This window comes from Lynx rufus, unplaced genomic scaffold, assembly GCF_022079265.1.
Source record: "Lynx rufus isolate CCGP_SWC_20201006 ecotype Redwood Valley unplaced genomic scaffold, mLynRuf1.p SCAF_23, whole genome shotgun sequence".
NCBI lineage: Eukaryota > Metazoa > Chordata > Mammalia > Carnivora > Felidae > Lynx > Lynx rufus.
In genome coordinates this window covers 21,279,268-21,286,974 of record NW_025814838.1, presented here as the reverse complement: position 1 = coordinate 21,286,974, position 7,707 = coordinate 21,279,268, and the positions used below count along the sequence as shown (strand labels likewise).

At 47.4% G+C, this 7,707-nt stretch overlaps 1 protein-coding gene across 1 annotated transcript in view; it reads left to right on the top strand.

Moving 5' to 3' along the window:
- The first annotated feature begins 4,131 nt into the window (after positions 1-4,131).
- The window catches only part of HMOX2 (heme oxygenase 2), a 29,935-nt gene continuing 26,359 nt past the window's right edge, over positions 4,132-7,707 (top strand). The window contains exon 1 of the mRNA XM_047087570.1: positions 4,132-4,228. The gene's annotated coding sequence lies outside the window, so the exon portion shown is untranslated. The remainder of the gene's footprint in view (positions 4,229-7,707) is intronic.

The window sequence follows — 7,707 nt, the reverse complement described above, 5'->3', positions numbered from 1 at the left end:
ATTAAATCTGCATCTGGGACTCTCAACACCCAAGGCCTGAACTCATGTTTGAGGTTGCTTCTAGTTGTACGGATTTGAATTATTTTTTTTACAGAAAAAGTGAGATTTCTTTGTGTTCAACTAAAACACTCCTCTCCTGTCGCTCCTCACCTGAAAATTTATTAATGGATAAGAGCTTTCATTTTTTTTTTCTTTCATTCACTCACTCCTTCCAAAATGTATTGACCCGTCCAGGAATGTCATCTTCATAACATCAGGCACATCTCTGTATTCACTGCTAAATTTCCAGCACTTAGCAGAGCACCTGGCACGTAGACGCTCAGTAAATATTTGTTGATTGACCTGTTGTCTAAATACCCTGGCACTGGAGTTACCGGGAAACCCAACTAAATCTGCTGCTGTTTCCCCCAATCTACTGGTGGAGATAACTAACCCACAAGGTAATGTGCATTTTAGCCTTCCTTATGTTTTATCATTTTTAATTTTTTTTTTAATGTTTATTTTTGAGACAATGCAAGAGACAGAGTGCAAGCGGCCAAGGGACAGACAGAGGGAGACACAGAATCTGAAGCAGGCTCCAGGCTCTGAGCTGTCAGCTCAGAGCCCCACGCGGGGCATGAACTCACAAACCATGAGATCATGACCTGAGCCGAAGTCAGACGCTTAACCGACTGAGCCACTCAGGTGCCCCTGTTTTATCATTTTCAAATGTTTTTGTAATGTGTAATTTATATGTAAAATATCGGTCTTTATTTATTATAAAATGCATGTATAAAGGTTTGCCTGGCTGGCTCAGTCTGTAGAGCATGTAACTCTTTATTCCCAGGTCATGAGTTCGAGCCTCACGTTGGGCTTAGAGATTACTTTAAAAAAGGAAATAAATAAATAAAATTCAAATGAGATAATGTGGGGCTTAGCTTATGCCTGAAACACAGGGGAAGCTCAGAGAAGGATTCCCACTGTTATCATTATGAGCATGTCACTGGGCTGGGTGATTTGGCAAGAGCTTTGCAGGAAGTCTTCCTCAGATATAAAGTCCCACAGGAAGCACAGAGTCTCAGCTAAGAACACCAGTCGGTAGCCAAATCTTTCCCCTCAGGCCTCAAGAGACCACTTGGTTGTGGGCTGGGTGGGGCTTCAAGAGACAAAACTTTTGCCCAGGCTACCAATAATGCCCGCTCACTTCCAGACAGACCCCTGGCACCTGCACCACTGACCAGAAGCCCAGGGGCAGAGACACCATTCTCTGCCACTCTTTCCTGCTCTGATTTCCAAGCTGTAGATTCAGCAAGGCCAAAAGGCAGTGGAGTTCCTTGTGTCCTACTGTGGCCCTGTGCTACTTAATTAAACCTGGGCACTAAGGCTGGCTTCACGGGCTTGTAACCTGAGCAGTTGCACAGGATCCCACTCTGAGAAGGACACCCATGCTTGGTTTAAGGCTCTGCTATTGCTTTCTTGAAATTCTTGATAATTTTTAAACAAGGAACCCTGAGTTTTCATTTTGCACCAGGTCGTGCAAATTCTGTAGCTGGTCCTACTGCTTGTTTGGATTTCTTTTCTTTTTAATGTTTACTTATTTATTTTGATAGAGAGCACGAGTGGGGTAAGGTCAGAGAGAGAGAGGGAGTTAGAGAATCCCAAACAGGCTTTGCACTGTCAGCTTGGAGCTTGACCTGGGACTTGACCCGGGACTTGAACCCATGAACCATGAGATCATGACCAAGAGTCTGACACTTAACCAACTGAGCCACCCAGGTGGCCCTGGGTTTATTTTCTTAAAGAAAATCATCATCTATAGGGGCGCCTGGGTGGCTCAGTCAGTTAAGCATCCAACTTCAGCTCAGGTAATGATCTCATGGTTTGAGTTTGAGCCCTGCATCGAGCCCACATAGGATCCTCTGTCTCCCTCTCTCTTTGTCCCCCGATTTCTCTTTCTCTCTCAAAAATAAACATTAAAAAACCCTCATTTATTATCACAGTAATATGCACTTGGGTTCCATTTAATAAGTATTTATTGAGCTTCTAGTAAGTGCTGGGCATTGTGCCAGGAGAAGAGAGATACAGAGAAACAAGACGTAGGCCAGCTTTCAGGAAGCTCTCCTATTATGGTAGACAATTATACCAGTGGGATGGACATGAAAGTAGAATAGGAATAGTTAGCCTAGCTTAGGGATCAGGGAGGGCTTCCTGGAGGATGTGATGGTTATGTGGAGTCATAAGGAATGAGTAGGAGTTAGCCCTAATGTGGTGAGCCCTGTCCAGGCAAACTTTATAGTCTGAGCAGAGAGGCATAACATAACAGGGCATGGAAGAGACTGCAAGAGAGTTGTGCAAAATAAACACATAGATAAAAATCTTCATTTATAAATATAAACACGAGTGAAGTATATTAAAATAAATACATGCATTTTATTATTTTTTTTATATTTTTAAAGATTTTAAGTAATCTCTACAGCCAGTGTGGAGCTGGAACCCACAATCCCCAGATCAAAAGTCTCATGCTCGCTCTACTGACTGAGTCAGCTGGGTGCCCCTTATTTTTTTTAAGATTTTATTTTTGAGTACTCTCTACACCCAACAAGCGCTCCCCCCCCCATTATCTCATTTGAACCCTCAGAGCAAGCCCTCCTTCATTCAGTGCCACTTGGTTTAATTCCATTTTTTTGTGTATGTGTTTGAGGCAGGGGACAGTACAGTGTGTACTTCCAATTTTTACTTTCTTAAAATTCATTATTTTTAAATTTTGGTTGCTTTAAAAAAATTTTTTTTAATGTTTATTTTTGAGAGACAGAGACAGAGACAGAGCATGAGTGGGGCAGGGGCAGAGAGAGCCGGAGACACAGAATGCAAAGCAGGCTCCAGACTCCCAGCTGTCAGCACAGAGCCCGACATGGGCCACCCAGGTGTCCCTTAAATTGGGTTTTGATAGCTAAGGAATGTATAATGGGTTTATGCATCTCATAAAAAAATGCAAATGGTACAGATAAACCACAAGTGACCCTCGACCTCCCTCTGTCATTCTAGTGTGTAAATCTTCCTGGCTTTTGGATGCATTTATTTTATTATTTTTTTTTTTTGGATGCATTTAGATACCTAAACGTGAACGTGTGGAGAGATCATTTTGTAGTTAAAAAAAAAAAAAAAAAACTTAAAAGAGATCATTGGATATATTTGCCCCCAATTTTATTGTGAAAATATGTAGACATATAGAAAAGCTGAAATAACTGTATAATGAACACCCATACAAATACCACCCACATTCTACAATTCTAAGCATTTTGCTAATATTTATCCATAAGACACCTATTATCCATCAACTTTCTTATTTTTTTTGATATATTTCAAGTAGATTGCAGACATCAGTGCTCCTCACCCTTAAACAGTTCACATACACAATGTATTTTTTTAGGTTAAGTTTACACACTATCAAATGTTATTTTTGTATTTTCGTACATCTGGCTTTTCCTTTCTGCTGAACATCCTAAGGTGGTCTCTGCCCTTCCCTTTTTAACGGAGGCACATCTCCGTTGAACAGATGTCCCCCTGTCAATCCCCACCCCATCTTCCTTCAAACAACGTTAAGATGGTTTCCAGATTTTCACCCAAATGGCGCATGCATCCCTTTACATGGTGCAACGATCTTCGTTGTTGCGTCTCTTTGGGTTCTTGCACGCGTTGCTCTCCAATAGCTACCGAGAAGTGGAATTGTTTGAGCACAGAGAAGACCCATTCTAAACTCTAATAGATCTCAATAAATTGTCTCCCGTTCCCCAGTAACTCCCACGAACACCGCATATTGCGCACATCTTTGTCAACAGCTGACTGCACCGGTCATTTAATCTGCAGCCAGCCCGCAAGGTAAGGAAATGACGAGAAGCCAGTGTGACTGGAACAGAAACGGCAAGGTTGGAGTCCAGAGGGAGAGGAGCCTGGAAGGCGGTGACACCGGGCATGGAAAGCTTGTACCCCGGATCATCGTCATTAACACCTGCTCTTATCAATGAACTCTCTCGGGAGGGCCCCGGTACCCTAGCAGCCGCGGGCCCCGCGAGAAGGGACGCGTGTCCGCCGCAGGGGCGTGTCCTCTGCAGGGCCCGCCCCCTCTGCGTGCGCACGTCGGGCCGCACTCGCGCCGACCGCTGGGCTGCGGCGGCCGCGGCGCCTCGGGGAGTAGGTGACGGACGCGCGGACGCTGGGACCTACCGACGGCGGAGCGGACCCGCGGCGGGTGAGTGGCTGGCGCCCTTTCCGGCTTTTTTTCGGGCTCCTCAGCGAGTCTAGCCCGCCCGGGCTTTCGGGAGCTGGGCCAGGCCGAACGCGGCACTCCGCGTCCCCGGCGCAGTCCTGAGGGAGACCCAGTGGGCCGGGGCGGGGGGCGGCCGGAAGCGGGGGGAGAGGGGAGAGGGCTGGGCTGGGGGTCCCCGCTTCCTGCGCGTCGTTTGGGAGGGCCGAGGAGGCCGAACGGCCGGTCAGCGTTGGTCCCCGTTGGGCCCAGCCCCTCGCGGCGTCACGAGTGCGTTGGGCGAGGTGACCCCAGGGGCGCCGCGTGCGGACTGGGTGTCCCCGGCGGAGGTTGCAGCCTTCGTCCGCAGTGGGCCCGCCGGGACCCGGGCCTGGCCCGGCGCCGGAGATCCGTGTCCCGCGTGGCGGCTGCTGCGGGCTCTGCCCTTCCTCCTGACTCACCTCACTCGGAAGGGCGCATTGAGTCACTGTCATGACTTCATGGGTGACCCGCGGCCGCCAAGCGATCGGGAGGGATCCACGCCCGGGGCAGCCGGTTAGTCTGGGCAGGGAGTTTACCGGTCACCTCGTCGGCGCGGTGATGTAGGTGTATTGATTGCCTGCAGTTGCCAGGAACGCCTTGCACGGTCTTTTGCAGGAGGCTGTCTGCCCGTGTGTCATGCTATTTAAATGGATTCTGAGGAGGGGCGCCTGGGTGGCTCAGTCGTTTGAGCATCTGTCTCACTCTTGATTTTGGCTCAGGTCACGGTCTGGCGGTTTGTGGGTTCCAGCCCCGCATGGGGCTCTGTGCTGGTGGTGCAGAGCCTGCTTGGGCTGCTCTCTCACCCCCTGTCTCTTTCTCTCGGAATAAATGAATAGACTTGGGGAAAAAAAAAAAAAAGGATTCTGATGAACCTGTTGTTGTGGCCGGTGGCTGTTCTTGTTCATGGCTCTGTGAACCAGACAAGGCAGGATGGGATTGGGGGACAGCCCCGTATAAGGCTCTGCTGTTTACTGTCATCCCCTTCCAAAACCTTGCGAATTGATAGGTTTTTCACTTATAAAATGGAATTAATGATGAAACTGGTTAAGTGACTTCACTTGCACCGCACAACTGACACGATGCCACACATGGGCTTGATCCTGGTCGTCTTGCCTACAAGATCTGACGCTCTTTCCTAAATAGTGTTGTAGAGGTTGGGTTATGTCATTTAAACTCTCTTCCCTCTCCCTGTTAACTGTCATTCCAAGTAGAAGGAAAGAGGAGCTTAGTGGTTTTGTGTATTTGAGTTTCTGGTATGGTGTTACTGTGTTTTTTTTTTTGTTTGTTTGTTTTGTTTTGTTCTAATATTTATTTAGTTTTGAGAGAGAGAGAGCACACCTCGAGAAAGCGTGAGAGGAGGAAGGGCAGAGAGACAGGGGGACAGAAGATCCCAAGCAGGCTCAGCACTGACAGCAGTGAGCTCCACATGTGGGGCTTGTACTCCCCAATCGTGAGATCATGACCTGAATGGAAGTCAGACACTCAAGTGACTGAGCCACTCAGACGCCCCAACCAGTGTGTTTTGATTAAAATTTTAACTCCAGTAATAAAAATGTTAGTTTTTCTTTTGCAAGGAGTGGATTAAAGAATACACATTAGTAAATCTATGCTTTATTCTTTAAAAACATTTTTTTTTAAATTTTTTAAATTTGTTTTTGAGAGAGAGACAGAGCGAGTCAGAGAGGGGCAGAGAGAGAGGGAGAGGGAGAATCCCAAGCAGGCTCTGCACTGTCAGCACAGAGCCGGATGTGGGGCCTGAACCCATGAACCGTGAGACCATGACCTGAGCCGAAACCAAGAGTCAGACACTTAACCAACTGAGCCACCCAGGCGCCCCTAAAAAAATTTTTTTTTAACATTTATTCACTTCTGAGAGACACAGAGAGAGCGCTAATGGGGGAGGGGCAGAGAGAGAGGGAGACAGAGAATCCGAAGCAGGATCCAGGCTCTGAGCTGCCAGCACAGAGCGCAACGTGGGGCTCGAACCCAGGAACCATGAGATCACAACCCTAGCTGAAGTCGGACACTGAACCGACTAAGCCACCCAGGCGCCCCAATATATGCTTTATTTAGGATCTTTCTTTCTTTTATTTATTTTTTAATTTTTTTTAATGTTTACTCTTGAGAGAGAGAGCACGCACATGCGAGCGTGAGCGGGGGAGGGGCAGAGAGAGAGAGAGAGAGAGAGAGAGAGAGAGAGAATCCGAAGCAGGCTCCAGGCTCCAGGCTCTGAGCCATCAGCACAGAGCACGATGTGGGGCTCGAATCCACAAACTGTGAGATCATGACCTGAGCCGAAACCAGACGCTTAACTGACTGAGCCACCCAGGTGTGTGTGTGTGTGTGTGTGTGTGTGTGTGTGTGTGTGTGTGTGTGTGTGTGTGTGTGTGTGCGCGCGCGCGCATGTCCTTCTTTCCTTCCTTCCTTCCTTTCTTTCTTTCTTTCTTTCTTTCTTTCTTTCTTTCTTTCTTTCTTTCTCTTTCTTTCTCTCCCTCTCCCCCTCTCTCTCTCTCCTCTCTTTCTTTCTCTCTCTCTCTCTCCCTCAAAATCATCACAAGACAAAACATCACAAGCTTTCCAGAAGCTCATAGCTCATTTGGGCATTTAAAAGTTTACGTGGTGACATTGGAAAAACTTTCAAATACAGTACCTTAAGGCGAAACACTGGTGAGGGTGTGGAAATTAGAGGGGCCTTGGAAACACTAAATAACCCCATTTAACTGGGAATGTGAGGAGGAAAATCTGTGGTTCTCTTTTTGTCTTAGTTGCTTTGCGTTTTTCTATTGCTTGGGCCAGTAAGGTGAGATGCTGTGTCACCAGAGTCAGGAGTAGGAGCTACCCTAGAAATGACATTGCCTCGGGAGAAGATGGCATTCATTGCCCTTAGCTAGCCCCTTATTAAGTCTGTTGAAATGTATAACTGGACAGCTGGGGCCTTTGGGCTACCTTGATTTTTTTGGTTTCCCTTTTTTTTTTTTTTTTAATGTTTATTTATTTTGAGGAGAGTAGGAGCAGAGAGTGAGGGAGAGAGAGAATCCCAAGCTGGGCTCCACAACGTGGAGCTCATGACCTGAGCCAAAATCCAGAGTCAAACGCTTAACCGACGGAGCCACTCAGGTGCCCCTGGTTTCCTTTTATAGCTGACTCTCTTCATAGGACAGTTGAACTCTGCATCAGTATTGTACCAAAAACTAGAATATCACTCCTTCAGGAGAAAGATACTTTTGAAAATTGGAATTGTGGGGGCACCTGGGTGGCTCAGTCGGTTGGGCGTCCGACTTCGGCTCAGGTCACAATCTCGCGGTCCATGAGTTTGAGCCCCGTGTCGGGCTCTGAGCTGATGGCTCAGAGCCTGGAGCCTGCTTCCAATTCTGTGTCTCCCTCTCTCTCTGCCCCTCCCCCGTTCATGCTCTGTCTCTCTCTGTCTCAAAAATAAACGTTAA